The sequence below is a fragment of the Epinephelus lanceolatus genome, chromosome 24, assembly GCF_041903045.1.
Source record: "Epinephelus lanceolatus isolate andai-2023 chromosome 24, ASM4190304v1, whole genome shotgun sequence".
NCBI classification, from domain to species: domain Eukaryota; kingdom Metazoa; phylum Chordata; class Actinopteri; order Perciformes; family Serranidae; genus Epinephelus; species Epinephelus lanceolatus.
In genome coordinates this window covers 3511446-3525204 of record NC_135757.1, presented here as the reverse complement: position 1 = coordinate 3525204, position 13759 = coordinate 3511446, and positions in this window count along the sequence as shown.

The window sequence follows — 13759 nt, the reverse complement described above, 5'->3', positions numbered from 1 at the left end:
TGCCTCAAAATTCTCCAGATGCTGATCTCATCGAGCATTCATGGAACATGCTGGTGCCCCACGTCACAACCCACGGGATTCAACGGAACTGCCGCCAATGCCCCAGACACCACAGGTGTAAAGCTGTCTCTGTGATCACCACCCTCTTTCTTCTCCGACTCCCTTGCTGTCGTAAATCTTTTCTCTGCGTTCACATGTTTATCATAGGGCCTAATTAGAAAGGATGCCAGGATGACATTCTCTCACATTGAGTTTGGCTTTTTATCCTGAGGGGATTTGAGGTGTGTTTAAAGAAGCTGCGTAGGTGTCATGCTAAAGAAAGCATCCTCAATGCAACAGCATGTACATTGTACATACTGTACGCTCTATCTATAAGGCCGACATACCGACACATCTGAGCTCCCTTACTGATGAAAACAGTATCACTTTGCATATTTGCACTTTCTGAACTGACATAAATTTCATATTAGCTTCTGATTCTTTTAATTTCAGATTTTGGACTGATCCAATTACTGATTACCAAGTGTACAACATATACAAAAGTAAGGCTAAACAGTCTAAACATGTAATATAAACCGGTACCTGTCTGCTGCTTCAGGTGACTCCTGGGCCAGCCACACCCGAAAGGCAAGTTCTTAGGTTGCTGCCACGACAGGCACCGACAGCCTTCTGACCACAGCTTCTAGCAGCCACCTCCACGACGGAGCTTTGAACATGGACCACTCGGATTCCACGTCCCCAGAGAAATTCTTCCGGAGGTAGGACTTGAAGACCTCACAGACAGGGGCCTCAGCAAGATGTTCCCAGTTCACCCTCACTACATGGTGGTTTGTCTGGGCTCAGCCTAGAGGTAGGGTAAAGAGCTCAGACATCCCCAGGGAGCTCGGAGTAGAGCAGCTGATCCTTTGCGTCTCAAGGGGTCAGTTGAGGTGGTAAGGACATCAGATCAGGATCCGCCTGATGAGGCACATCTTGTTCGAGGTGTTCCAGGCATGTCCCACTGGCAGGAGGCCCCGGGGCAGACCCAGAGCACACTGGAGGGATTATATATCTCATCTGGTCTGGGAATGCCTTGGGGTCCTCCAGGAGGAGCTGGAAAGCAATCTTCCAAAAGATCTAAAATTAGAAACACTTATATCCATCAATGAATTTAAGGGCATCATAAAGATGTGCTTGTTTTTCTTGAGAGGCCACTTTATTTGAATAGTTGTTGTTTTACTATGGATTTTTGTATTAAATGTTGCATTTGTTGCATTTTAGAAGTGTTTTGATTGGCTGCTACCTCGGCCAGGTCTCTCTTGTCAAAGAGATTTTCAATCTCAATGAGACTTCCTGGTTAAATAAAGGTTAGAAAATGTAGAACATCTGCATTAAAGATACCCAACCGGTTCTCTAACAATCAGACAGATGCTCATTCATTTATGTCCAAATCTCTTTTGCAAAAGGTCACTAAAAAAGAGGGAGGATCATGGGGAGTACCACCAGTTGGTCCAGGAGCTTCGCCTCTCTGATGGCCATGTCAAGTACTGCACTTATGTACTTCCAAGCCTGCCGTTTTCTATTGAGATGGTGCTAACTGTGGTTTGTAAAGTTGTATAGCTCTGGGTATCGCGCAACCACTACCAACAGTTTTCTCCTCAAACTGTGAACTTGTTGGCGTGACTCCACAGAACGCCTGCCTCTCAAATCGACCGATTAGACAATGGGAAAAAGTAGAGAAGATGTGGAATGCTTTTCCTCAGGCATATACCTGTGTATCACAAAGACTACACCACTAGATACTGATGGATTCATACTCATGGAAACAAAGTTAAGGGAAAAAAACTAATACCATGTTATTGAGTGAGTTTGTAGAGGTGCGTCACATGGTTTCAAATATTTCTGTTTATTAGGTTCCCCTATATGTTCACTCCCCTCTTTCATTTGCAGTCATGAATTTTCCCCTCTCTGTTCACACGTCCATCACACGTCTTCAAAATCCCCCAAGACGACATTCTCTCACAATGAACTCACCTTTTTTTCCTGAGGGGTTAAGGTGTGCTCGAACAGTTTGTGCCATTGTCATGCCACAAATACCTTTCTAACATGCTAAGTGTATGTTCCATACATATGTAAATTCAAATGTCAGGGAGTGCATTGACAGTCTAACTGCCTGCATCAGCTTCAGAACAATGACAATGTTGTGTTTGGAACACTGCGTGCCGCCATCTATGTTTTTGCCATTGCTTACGTCATGAGAATGGTTGTTTACCAGGAATGCACTGTCGACAGACTGGAGTTTGAGAGTTTCGATGAGATAGATAAACTATCTAAAAAGATAGAATCGAGGACAAAGTCAAAAACCCAACTGCCGATGCTTTCGAGCCAATAGGAGCAAATATAGTGGGAAGACAAGCAGCGAACATGAAAGGAATATGAGAAGGTCTTGGTCCGGTTGTTTTGGTGTGCACCCAAGTGCAATTGCTGTGTTCACTCCTGCCCAAACGAACTGCACTTAGGGGGCAAACAAACTTGAGATCGACTGAAAGCACCCTTAAGCTTGTAAAAGTGCCAGAAACTGGCCAGTTGTTCCCGAGGCTTATGGGTCTTGTAGTCAATGTAACTCTGAAGCTCCACTGCAGATCTGAGGCCCTATTCACAAAGCTTCCTGGTGCTAAGAGTTGCTCTTAGTGACAAAATTCGAAGAAAATTCTTAGAATTGATGTTTTCTTAGAATTTCCTCTAAAGTTAAGAGGCTCGCAAAAGGGCGTGTCTGTGACAACCAATCATATTTCTAATCAGCAAGCATCACACCTAGCAATGAGGTCAAACACACACCTCCCCACTAAGGTAAAGATTTCTGTCCCTTCCTTGCTCAGAGTTGCTCTGAGACCTCAAGTCAGGAGATCTCAGAGTATTCTCAGAATGTTTCTCAGAACTCTTAGAAAAAAAACAGTCTTTCTCATCAATTGACATTTCTATCTGTGTTGATAAGTTTTTTCACTCAAATCTACCTATTCAGTGTATGGTTTAATCCAAGGGTCTGCAACCTTTACTATCAAAAGTGCCTGGACAAAACCTTCGACAAACATGAGTGCCATGTTTATTTTCAGTAATACTGTTTTCTATCTATCTTCGTATCTACTGTATCTGGACCAGGTGAAGCTTCATGCCATGGTCCCATTGTGTTTTCCAGCTAGTACCACACATCTTTTCTCAGGAAAATATTCAGGCAAGTGCGTTGAAAGTTATCTAACTCAGTGACAGTTCAGCACTGACAGTGATTCTGACTGTTGGGGGAAAACCAAAAGGTGTTACCTTTCAAATGAGAGGAACAAGAACAACTTTCAGTTTACTTTGGGCATGCCTTGGATAGGTGTTTTTTTGGTAAATCATACATGAGCAGTCTTTATAATTGTTTTACCAAAGACACAAAAGTATTTGGCCACACCTGTTAATTATTAAATTCAGGTGTTTCAATCAGACCCATTGCCGCAGGTGTATAAAATCAAGCAACCAGCCATGCAGTCTCCATTTGCAAACATTTGTGATACAAAATGGGTCGTTCTGAAGAGCTCCATGACTTCAAGCGTGGTACTGTGATAGGACGCCACCTTTGTGATAAAGCGGTTGGTGAAATCTATCCCTGCTAGATATTCCACGGTCAGCTGTCATTGAGCACGGTTACATGCGCACAATAATCAGATAACTGGGAATAATCAGGTAATGGTAATAATCCGATTTGACGCATTTACGTGCACTTCAATAATCTGATAATCAGAAAAACCTGGTTTACATGATTCAGTCCTTCAGTTGGATTTCTCCCCAAGTACATGACATAAAACTCAAACTTCCTGTTACAGTAGGTACTCATATCCTTGAAAAACCTCGAAAAGTACGCAAGTCATATATTTTCAAAATAAAGCACTCATCATGCTGACAGCTTATATTCTTACAGTACTGTTTGTTTTTATCATTAACAAATACATGTGAGAGCATTCTAATGTGTAGTTTAATGTGGAGCCAATTTTACATACTTTGGGTAGATTCGGAGTAAAAGTACTGCAAAGTGCAATATACAAGTGTGTTGTAACTAAACTTGCCACACAAAGTGCCTAACATATAAGTAAGACAAAATAAAAGTGACAATTTAAACACTGAGAATATAAAAATATATTATTTTATGTAAAATCTTTATCTGAAAGGAAACAAAAGCTGTCAGATTAACGTAGTGGAGTAGAAAGTACAATATTTCCCCCTAAAATGTTGTGGAGTGGGAGTATAAAACAGCAAAACCCGAAAGAAACCAGATTAAAGGGTATACATGCACCGAATAATCTGACTATTGGGGAAAAAGCTAGGTGTGTTTATCTGATTTCTCGTAATCAGATAATGGCTTTTATTGGATTATGCTGTTTACATGACCACTTGAATAATCAGGTAACTCCAGAAATCAGATAATGATTGGTTTATTAGTGTGCATGTAAACGCGCTCAGTGATATTATTAGAAAGTGGAAGCGTTTAGAAAGAACAGCAACTCAGCCACGAAGCAGAAGACCACGCCAAACCACAGAGTGGGGTCGACGGCTGCTGATTCCATCGCTGAAAAGTTCTGAGTTTCCACTGGCATTAACGGAACAGATTTCCACGGCCGAGCAGCTGCACGCAAGCCTCACATCACCAAGTCCAACGCCAAGTGTCGAGTGGAGTGGTGTAAAGCACACTGACACTGGACTGTGGAGCAGTGGGGTGACGAATCATGCTTCTCTGTGGTCAGATGGGCGAATCTGGGTTTGGTGGATGCCAGGAGAACGTTACTTGCCTGACTGCATTGTGGCAACTGTGAAGTTTGGTGGGGGAGGGATAATGGTATGGGGCTGTTTCGTAGGGTCTGGGCTCGGCCCCTTATCTCCAGTAAGCAATCTTAATGCTTCAAGACATTTTGGACGATGCTTTGCTTCCAACTTTGTGGCAACAGTTTGGGGACGCCCCTTTTCTATTCCACCATGACTGTGCCCCAGTGCACAGAGCAAGGACTACAAAGACATGGTTTGATGAGCTCGGTGTGGAAGGGTTGGCTGGCCCGCACAGAGCCATGACCTCAACCCCATTGAGCACGTTTGGGATGAACCAGAACGAGATTGCGAGCCAGGCCTTCTCGTCCAATATCAGTGCCTGACCTTGTAAATGCTCTACAGAATGAAGGGGCACAAATTACCTCAGAAACACCCCAAAATCTTGTGGAAAGCCCTTCAAGCAAAAGGGGAACAACTCCATATTGAAGTTTATGTATTTGACTACAATATCATTACAGTCCCTGTTGGTGTAATGGTCAGGCATCTGAATACTACAAGAAAGCAACCAGGATAAACTGTTAGGGGCTGAATATGTGGAGAACTGATGAGGGAAGTGGGGACAGGTGGGTGTGAGTGAAACTCTGAGGACATCTGGAGGATGGAGGGAGAACTGCAAAAGGTTGGTTTGGGGAATTAGAAATGTGGCTGTAGAGGAAAGACAGGGAGACAATATATGACAACTGCACATGAGAAACCTGATTCTAAATCTAAATGTTTTCATAAACTATAATAAAAATATCTCACTGTTTTGAGACAAGCTTTCTAAGTGAAGGGGTAACAGCTGAATATGTGCTGCCTTTTCCTGAAGGAAAGACAAACCCACACACTGTCAACCCTGGGCTCAACCACTAGAGGGTGATATACACAAAGTCAAGCCACAATGTTCTCTTGGATAACTGACACACGTTTTGATGCTGCTATTACTTAACTCAAGACAGGTTTTTCTTCTCTAAATCCACCGGAAGAAGAAGAAGAAAGAAAGGTGGTTTGGTTGTTGGTGCCAGAAACTGCTGATCTACTGGGATTTTCAGCACAACCATCTCTAGGGTAGTGAACAGTGAACTGCCAATTTTCAGCCACATTTGATGTGTGGTGGGAGATAATTTACCCCTTAAGTACAGTTTACACGGGCCAAGTGAGGAAACTACCACTTTTATTTACTTCCTTTGCTTTTGGTGAGTTATAAATAAAGTTTTTAAATACAGTCCGCCCTAATAGTTATGCCCATGTCCTGTTAAAGGTATTTCAGCACCTTTACTACACAATTCTGAAAACTTACAGCTCATGTTTCAGACACAAGACTCCAGGCTGCTGAACGCTGAGCACAATTTCACTGTTTTCACTAAAAAATATATTTTAAATCACATTTTTGCAAAACTCTGAGCACAAATCATGTGACAAACTTTGGTCACCTCAAAAACACCAGCCTTCAAAATGCGACACCTTAATTATGACTCAGTTTGGTTGTGAAAGTTAAATTGTTGTTACTGTACCTGGTGTTACTGTAATTGAAGTATTCACTGGCACAATAATTTCCTTTGGGATAAGTAAAGTTATATTGAATTGAATCAATTATGTTGTGTGCACAGGATAAAAAAATTCATCTTTCAGGACTCAGGCAAACACTGAACAAACAAACCCTCAAGGCACAGGACAAAATCTGTTGTACAAAGTGATTAATGATCTGGCTGCTCCACCTTTGAAAGAGTTCATACACCAGAGGAAGAGTCAGGGGATCACCAAAATCAGTAGGATTTATCCTCTGGGGAACATGAACGTCTGTGCAAAATTTCATGGCAATGCATCTAATAGTTGTTTAGATATTTCAGCGAAAACCATGTATGTTAACCTCAAAGTGGTGCCAGAGGAAGAGTCAGGTGATCACCAAAGTCAGTCGGATGTATCCTCTGGGGAACATGAACGTCTGTAAACACATTTCATGGCAATCCATCCAATAGTTGTTGATGTATTTCAGTCAAAACAACAGATGTCAACCTTGTGGTGGCAACAAAGGAAGAGTCAAGGGATCACCAAGGTCAGTCAAATGTATCCTCTGGGGAACATGAACGTCTGTAAACAAATTTCATGGCGATGCATCCAGTAGTTGTTTAGATATTTCATTGAAAACCACAAATGTTAACCCCATGGTGGTACCAGAGGAAGAATTACAGGATCACCAAAATCAGTAGGATTTATCCTCTGGGGAACATGAACGTCTGTAAACAAATTTCATGGCAATGCATCCAATAGTTGTTTAGATATTTCAGTGAAAACCATATATGTTAACCTCATAGTGGTGCCAGAGGAAGAGTCAGGGGATCACTAAAGTCAGTAGGATTTATCCTCTGGGGAACATGAACGTCTGTACAAAATCCAATAGCTTCTAAGATAAGTCATTCTGAAGGGTGACGGTAAAGGAACGACCTTAAAGTGTGTCAAAAATGTAAAGATTTCATCCTCTGGGGAGCATGAATGTGCTAAGCCAACAGATAAAGATTTTGGCCTGATGGTGGAAGGTTTAATGGTCACAAAACTCATTAGGATTCATCCTCTGGTGGGCAGGAATGTGGATGGAAATCTGGCCAAGTAAATTGAGAAAACATATTTATCTTTGAGCCCCTTTTCGAAAACATGCCCATAAATCTGAGACAAATTCACTTCCCTGAGAATCATCTCAAAGCAGTGACAGACAGTTGAGAGTTTCTGAGGTGGGGTCGGGCTGCTAGCAGTTTATTTCCGTCAAGTCCCAGCATCCTTTGGGAGAGTCCCGACGGAGAGGGACCCACCCTCTGGATTACAGAGGTGAGCTGTGTAATTTAACGTGTTAATGACACGCTCCTCCAAACAGCTGTCATTAAAGTCATAAATCTGACGCAGTGTCACTCTGCATCTGCTTTTTATTTCTTCCACTCTCTTTTTTTAAGTTCTTCACTCCTGCTTCACTTTAACTTGCATTTGTGGATTGCACGGCGAACTGTGTTCACAGACAGTAGCCGCTCTGAAATGTTCCTTTTATATCCAGTCATGTTACTGACCCGTTGCCAATTAACCTTCTTCATTCTTTAAAGCGCTCTGTGCATGTTTGTTGTTGTTTGGTTGTTTGTGCAATGTAGTCTCTCATGGAGAGAGAAGCCAGCACAGAAAACATCGAGCAAAACAGTCCAACACCGAAACAAAACTTGACTTTGTCTGGGTTTCACGCTGGCCTGCAGATGTCACTGAATAAAAATGATGATTCTTCTTCAAAACGTCACTCAAAGGACGTTTCATCCCGTCTGTCACAATCTGATTTGCCTCAGCATCTGCGAAATCCCATCTGTGAATCCATCCATACGTGTGTGTGTGTGTGTGTGTGTGTGTGTGCTGCATATGAAATAATTGGCTTTGACAGCAGCAAAGAGAATCAGAGCGCTGCTGCCACCTACACAGAAAACATATCCGAGCAGATTTCTCTCATTTCAGAGGAGGTCGACCTGCAGCGGCGGCTGTTTCTGCAGGATTTAGCTTAAATACTGTAGAAACTGCACATGATCACTCTGCTGAGAGTCGAGTTTGGACGTCTTTGCATAAAAAACATGCTTAAATCAAATGGTTGACACTCAGATAGGTGGGTTATTCCTGTTTTTATAATATGTTATTTATTTCTGTTGTATACACGTCTCTAGTTTTCTCCTTTGAAACAAAAAGTCGATAAAATGTTATGTTGTGGAACACTACAGACATGAATCGAGAACCACTTCCAAACTCTACGATCCACTTTTCTGACAGTTGCACACTACAAAATAATGAGATCAAACTCATTTCTGCAATGACAGATAACTGTGTCTGGCGGCAGGTGGCTGTTAGCAGTTAGCTTCGCTGCCGTTCAGCAGCAAACGAGCAGAGCTAACTGCTAACAGCCACCGCTGCAGCTAACAAACTCCACAAATCCATTCAGCAGCTCCAACATCCACAGTCAGACACACACGGCTGGTTATTTACCTCTGAGTTACAGCTCACAACTCGCACCAACGGCTGATGCTGCTCCAGTGTGAGTCTTTTTGCTGCCGCGGACTATTCACTGGAGTTCACCAGCCTGTCGCTCCGGCAGGATTTGAGATCATCACAAGCACGGCCGTTGTCGATTTTCAAAGTCCAATAGTTGACCACAAACATTTTCATCACATCTCATCAACAAAAGTTAAAGATTTCGTCTTAGTTTTTGTTATCAAGATTTATTTTTAACCAGTCACAGTCTCCTTTTCGTCATGGAAAAAAGGTCATAGATGAATAGTTCTCACCATCACTGAAAACAGCAGCAATATACTGAAACAGATTTCTACGCAAGACGATCCAAAAGTATGGAAGCGTATTGCATTCACTTGACAAATAAAAAAAAAAATCTGTTTTATTGAGTAATTTTTTCTGTTTTTCGGAGTAATTTTTTTTTTTTTTCTGTTTTTCGTGGTAAATTTTTTTTGTTTTTCCTGTGTAATTTTTTCTGTTTTTCTGAGTTAAGAGAGCAACAGAACAACAGACGCTTTCATTCATTTCTTGAGAGCTCGATATAATGGAAGCAAACATGACCCGCTTGTTTAGTTTAATCCAGTTTTACTTTGTTTTGGGTTATGTGTCCAACTGATTCTGGGGAAACACTGCAATGTCCAGCAGATCTGAATGTGCTTTTCGTCTGAACAACCGCAAAGTCTCAAGGTGCCTGCGTAAAGTCGACAAACTAATGATAACACCATCTATATGACTTAAAGATGAGTATCTCCCAGTGTCTCAAACCCAAAACTAAGTAAAACTGGATTAAACTAAACAAGCGGGTCATGTTTGCTTCCATTATATCGAGCTCTCAAGAAAGGAATGAAAGCGCCTGTTGTTCTATTGCTCTCTTAACTCAGAAAAAAATACCATGAAAAACAAAAAAAATTACCATGAAAAACAGAAATAAAATTGCCACGAAAAACAAATAAAAAAATTACCCCAAAAAACAAACAAAAAATTACCATGAAAAACATTTTTAAAAATTACCACAAAAAAACAGAAAAAGATCCTCCGAAAAACAAACCAAAAAAGTACCATGAAAAACAGAAACAAAATGACCATGAAGAACAGAAAAAAAATGCCACAAAAAAATACCACAAAAAACAGAAACAAAATGACCACAAAAAAACCAGACAAAATTACCCTGAAAAACAGAAAAAAATTACCATGAAGAACAGAAAAAAAATGCCACAAAAAAATACCACAAAAAACAGAAACAAAATGACCACAAAAAAAACAGAAAAAATTACCCTGAAAAACAAACAAAAAAATTACCATGAAAAACAAACAAAAAAAATTACCCCAAAAAACAAACAAAAAAATTACCTTGAAAAACAGAAAAAAACCCACAAAAAACAGAAGCAAAATGACCACAACAAAACAGGAAAAAAAAGGAAAACAAACAAAAAAGTACCAGAAAAAAATGACCACGAAAAATGGAAAAATAAAAAAATTACCACGAAAAACAGAAAAATAAAAAAATTACAGCGAAAAACAGAAAAATAAAAAAATTACCCCGAAAAACAGAAAAATAAAAAAATTACAGCGAAAAACAGAAAAATAAAAAAATTACCACGAAAAACAGAAAAATAAAAAAATTACAGCGAAAAACAGAAAAATAAAAAAATTACCACGAAAAACAGAAAAATAAAAAAATTACAGCGAAAAACAGAAAAATAAAAAAATTACGCCTAGCTTGATACAGCAGGTTTTATTTGCTAACGTCAGTCTGCCTCACCTCACCTCTGACTTTTCCTCCCTAATACCTGCAGGGGGGTTGCAAGTATCAGATGGCACGCTGGAATGTGTCTAATTTCTAAAATTACATTTATTTCTCAAGTAAAGTAGTAAGTAAATTATTGTTCTTGATCCTATTTAAGGGTCAAATGTAGACCTTTTCATGGGCCCCCCTTAGCCTTGGGCCAGGGTCACCTCTACCCTTTGCTCCCCTCTTGACGGTGGGCCTGAATACAAATAAATTTAGGTAGACCGCATGTTCTAGTAGAAACCCAGCATACAGTTGTGAAGCTGAAAATGAGCGTAATATGATCAACCTTCAGAGACTTGATCACATCTAGACTTGAGACTTTAAGAAGACTCCAGACTAACTCTTACAGACTTTCTTTTTGACTGCACATTACTTGTTGATGGCTCTGGCGCCCCTCTCTTCCTCCCTCTCCCTCTCAGTCTCCCAGCCTGTAATTAAAATGATAATGAGCCACGTTTCAAACGAAGCCTCAGCTGTGACGTCAGCAGTGACTCTCGGTTCACCCCAGCACACTGCCGGATTAGCCTCCGCCTGAACCGGCTCAGTGTGCTGCAAACCCCCCGAACACACTCCACACTGAGAGTGTGTGTCTGTGTGTGAATGAACGGTGATTTAAAACCAACTGGGACATCAGCACATAGGTGGGATTTGCATTTTAATAGAACAACTTCATTTCCAAAGTGGTGATTGATCCATTCTCAACAAAAGAATAGAAATTATGATGTTTTTAGTTTGGGAATAGCGGTCAGCGTGCGGAATGAGGGATATTCTCTCTCTATGTGTGCAACATCATCCTTTCGGGACAGTGTTGTTGGGCGAATCATTAAAACAGAACCAAAGCAGAGGTTAGAGTCGATCAAGACCAAGGCAAGAGGTACGACAAACACAAACTCATATTGAAGGAGTTTAGATTGGTCTGGGACGAGGTCTTCATCACAGCTGTAGGCAAAGACCAAAGAAAACTGATGAGGACTTGGAAAGACAGAAACCATGGTCTAGAAAGCCTAGAGCTTCCAAAGATCAAGACCAGAAGAGTTTAGAAAGACAAAAGCCTACATTTCAGTCTCTCTGCAGAAAGGAAGACATTGGAGTTCAGATAGACTGGACCAGAGTTTAACCCTTAGGATTATGTCTGTGCCAACATGAAGTACCTCTCGAAGTATCTTCAACTGCTTCATGAAGCTCTCACGAAAGTTCAGTCAGGACAAGACAAGCTTCTTTCTTTGTCATTGTCTGGGTAGGTCCATTGAGTCATGAGCTCATTCACAATCAACCAACAGCACAGCGACACACCTTCTCTGTCGGCCTATCATCTTAATGCTCCTCATTGAAATACCTTCTTTCTCGGGACACCGTGTCCACTTCAGCCTGTTGCATGCATTGTCTGTTTTCAAAATACACTTCTGTTCCTACAGGAAATGTACAGTTTGCATACACTCTATGATGGTACAACAAAGCAATTGACGTTTTTATTTTTCCTTCAGCAACAAATGCACGTGGTTGTGTTTAGGACAAAAGAAGAGGTTTGGCTTTACAGTCTTACAGGAAGTAGCCATCAGCCTCCCGGGTGTAAGGCGGTGGTTGTTGGACTCATCCACCCTACTCAGACTTTCGCCGCCTTAACTTTCGTTGCTTCCCCCTGACACTGAAAGTCACTGACCCAGCACCGTTTTTGACAACTTCTCAGTGAGACCAGGTTGACAAAACATCAAGACCCTATGCATTGTCACCCAAGGTCATTAGATACTATGCTTTCTCGTGGCCTCAGGGTTTGATACCGACTCTAAAGGCCCTGACACACCAAACCGACGGTCGGCTGTCAACCAAAGTCGGGCCGTCAGTGAGCATCTGTCGTCCTAGTTTTTGCGGTGTGTCCCGCACCGTCAGCACTTTGGCGTCAGCGCCAGCGGCTTTTCGGCCGATTGAGCATGTTGAATCGGCGGCGGAGCTTGACGGTGAGAGAGATCACTCTGATTGGCTGTTCAGGTTTCATTTCCTCGCCCCTGTAGCGAGTGAATCTGCCTGTAGTGAAACCGGGGCTAACCGGTGCTTCCTCCTCAGGCTCCACTTCACTCAGCTGCCCCACAGACCCGCTGCTTCTTCACACTTTAACCTGAATAACAAACCGGAGCTAGCTGGGAGCTCCGCTCTCTCTCACGCAGGCGCAGAACGTACGTGCTACTTGGCCGTTGGATGTAGTCCGTGTAGTGTGTTCAAATGCAACTGACACAGGGCGACGTGAGGCGACGTAGACGATGCAACAGTTGGCTTTCGTCGCCGCTAGTTCTTTGATGTCGGTTTGGTGTGTCAGCACTTTAAGGGCACCCTTTGGCATCTCTATATGACGCATCCTTTAATGTCTGTATGTGATGCACAGCTGTCTCCTGGGTCAAACTCCTAACACAAGGTTAAAGTTGTTAGGTTCAGGCAACAAAAGGGTCAATAGCCAGAACAGTCCACAGGGGCCGACGGACAGTGCAGTGTGAGCACATAAATCCTGAGCCTTGGCTTTACACCACAGATGATTTACTTGTACAGTAGGAGCTGGCGTCAAACAACATTTCTCAAACGGGTTCAAATCATACAGTGTATGCAGAGCTTTAGAAAGACTGAGATCAGAGTGGATCAAGATGAAAGCGAAGATTGACTCAAACAAGAGGAAATCAGAAAGCAGAGCGGAAACTAGGCAAGAACAAATGAAATCAAGACGGCTTTATTGTCAGCAGACAGACTGGTTTTTAAGTCTTAAAGCCTGTGTTGACTCAACACAAGCTGCTGTTCCCAACATTAAACAGTAAACTGAGCTTATGCAACAAGTGATTGTGTCTGCAGCACGTTGGACACAAGAGAAGAGAGACGCTACGGACGAAACATCAGAGGAAATACAGAAAACCTGCACGAAACAATTCAAATTCAAAAACTCAGATTTATTAGTGTTGATATTCTTTGAAGGATTTAAAACCAAAGCTTGTTGAATTGTACTAACTGTGGTCGTACTCTGGATAGAGAACACACAGCACATCAGTTGAATATATTTTCCTCCCATCAGACAAAAGGTTTGTGCCGTTGACAAAAATCCGACAAGCTTTAAAAAAATAAAATCACTCTAGCACGTTAACGTCGCTC